Source organism: Somniosus microcephalus, chromosome 16 (assembly GCF_052327205.1).
Source record: "Somniosus microcephalus isolate GS21.2 chromosome 16, FLI_Smic_1.0, whole genome shotgun sequence".
NCBI lineage: Eukaryota > Metazoa > Chordata > Chondrichthyes > Squaliformes > Somniosidae > Somniosus > Somniosus microcephalus.
Window position 1 is genome coordinate 17,703,647 of NC_141002.1, and position 3,145 is coordinate 17,706,791.

Below are 3,145 nucleotides of genomic sequence, written 5' to 3' on the forward strand. Positions count from 1 at the left end.
TTCTGGACTCAACATAGAGTTCAAAAATTTCAGACCATAACCTTGGCCCCTATCATATATATTTTTTATCCACACTTTTTGTTTGTTGCCTTCTGTTCTTCTCCCCCACATGGCAGCTGTCTTTCATTCTGCCAGCGCAATTTACACTTCATCTAGAGCCATCCTTTGTTTCTTAACCTGTCCCATTACCATCTCCTCTTGCCTTGAATATCTCTTATTGGCCCAGAAATTCCAGAACGGGGCTTGCAGCGCGTGCAAGCCCCGTATTTACACTTACCCCGCGCTACTGCCGATCAGCTCCAGGGACGCCTGGAATTGGTGTTTCCAGAAGAAGAATCCCGGGCAGCGTATGACGTCACGCCGCCCAGGAGTGCAACCAGCGCGAAGCCTGTAGCGTGCAGTACAAGTGAGACACGCCCCTTGAGGTCTCAGTTTCACTGGACACACCCCCAATGTTTCTGTCAAGCTGCTAACCATTTTTACATGCAAAGCAGCAGTTTAAATAGGTTTTTGGAAGTTTTTTGAAGATTTTGGTAACTTTTATAAACTTTTTAAAATGTTTACATTATTTTGAGTAATCTGTAGTAGTTTTAAACAGAATTAAAGCAATTTAAAGACTTTTAAAAGCCCTAAAAGAATTTTTTTAATTCCATTTATTTATTTAGCAATGTCGTCGTCATACGTGTCTTCACACTGTTCCCTTTGGGGAACTGTATGAAGTGGTGGAAGGATTTATGGCCATGATTAACGCTCATTCCGTGACCGTAACCATCTTTGAACCAGCCATTAGGGCGGTTAGTCCTATGGCGGGAGGGTTTTACGGGTTCCCACAAGCTATACAAGGAGGGGGGGCCACCCACACCCACAGACACAAATATCCCACTGGATGTCAACCCAGAATTTAGAGCCGGAGCTCCGACTCCACTTGCCGGGACTGTCTGGAGCGGGGTTCGAAACCCTACCCTGATCTGGCCCAGCGGCGGGGATCCTACCGCTATGACAAAGGCCCAATCCGATTAGCAACGTGAAATGGCAGCATAGGGCTCCAGTCACGGGGAGGGAAAAGGCGCAGGAAATGTATGGGTGTCACCTTTTGCGTAGCAGTAAGCATCCCCGCCGCTGGGCCAGAAGGAGTAGGGTTTTGAACCCCACTCCAGACAGTCCCGGCAAGTGGAGTCGGAGTTCCAACTTTAAATTCTGGGTGGACATCCAGCGGGATACTTGCGTCCGTGGGTGTTGGTGGCCCCCCCCCCCCCCCCCTCAGATGGGTTGTGGGAGCCCGTAAAACCCTCCCGCCATAGGACTAACCACCCTAATGGCTGGTTCAAAGATGGTTACGGTCACGGAATGAGCGTTAATCACGGCCATAAATCCTTCCACCACTTCATACAGTTCCCCAAAGGGAACAGTGTGAGGATACGTACGATGATGACCTCTTGCGCAATGCACCTCCTTGGACCCTCAGTCGCAGATGCGAGGGGGCAAGTCGTGCAATTGTTAAATTTTTCATTTTATTGACATGTAAAATGTTGGCCCAGTAATTCCCTTCCAAATGCGCGAGTACGGTCGGGGTACTTACGCATCTGGCTGGATGAAATGCCGGTTTTCAGCATGCACAGTGCATGTGGGGAAAACCGGCATTTCCTGTCCTCTGAACGAAGGGGTTCAGAGGCAGAACGCGTGCGACTGCACATGCAGCGCGTGCGCAGTATAATTCGCCGCTTTCATTAATGCTTTCAGTGAGGTCAAGTCAACTTACACATGAAAAAAGCATGGGTACAGTTGCTCCAGAGGCTGCGGAGGAAGATATTTCTTATCGTGGAGCTTCTGAAAGTATGTATGTCTGTATATATTCCATTGCGTGTTATGTATATATTCCGTTACTTATGTGTATGAATGTATTATTTAATTATGACTTTCAGAGAAAGTAACTTATTGGAAAATCATAATTAAAAAACATACATTCATACACATTAGTAAAGGAATATAAAACATACATACATATACGTAAAGGAATATATGTGGACATACATACATAACTCATTCTCACATTCCATTCACACAGCCACAATTGCTCCTTCTACCTACCGTTCTGAAAACCCTTTTTTAAAAAAAAAAAAAAAAAAAAAAAATTTTAACTTTAAAACTTACTTAAAATTTCTTAAAATAACTTCCCTCCCTTTCCCAAACAAAAATATTGCATTTCAGAAGCTCCACGATAAAATGTTTCTTCCTCCGCAGCCAATGAACCACTTTACACTTGCTTTTTTTACAGTGTAACTTCTGAGGACTTGCCCTCACGGATTTCATGAATGAAATCTACGAAGTTCACTGCGCAAGGGCTGCCTGTGCAGTCGCACGCGCTCGAGGTCTGGAAATGCCGGCGTTCCCCACATGCGCTGTTCATGCTGAACGCCGGCATTTCCAACGGCCAGATGCGTGAGTACCCCGAGCGCACTCACGCCTTTGGCCGCGAATTTCTGGCCCAATGTCTCTTAACCTCTCCTGCCTTCTATCCTATCACAGACCTTTCCTTTTGTTCTTTCATCCCCTCCCCCATTTCCCAGCCCCTAAACTGGCTTAAAAATCTGTTGCATTTCCTGCTTTTTTCCAGTTCTGACGAAAGGTCATCGACCTGAAACGTTAACTCTGTTTCTCTTTTCACAGATGCTGCCTGACCTGCTGAGTAACTCCAGCATTTTCTGTTTTTATTTCAGATTTCCAGCATCTGCAGTATTTTCTTTTTGTACGGGGAGGGGGAACGGCAGGGGAGGAGAGGGGAAGGGAAGGGCGGGGAGGGGAAGGCAGGGGGGAGGAAGGGAAGGGCTGGGGGGAGGTGGAATGGACAGACACATGGCAGATTAAATTCAACATAGAAAAGTGTGAGGAGATACATTTTGGTAGGAAGAATGAGAAGAGACAATACAGGCTAAATGGTACAATTTAAAGGGGGGAGCAAGAACAGAGAGATCTTTGAACGTGACAGGACAAGTTAACAAAGAATATGGGATCCTGGGCTTTATAAATAGAGGTATAGCGTACAAAAGCCAGGAAGTTATGCTAAACCGATATAAAACACTGGCTGGGGGTGCCCGGCGGTGCCGAGGCTTTTTGGAGGGCATGTTGTTGTTGGAAGAGAGAGAGG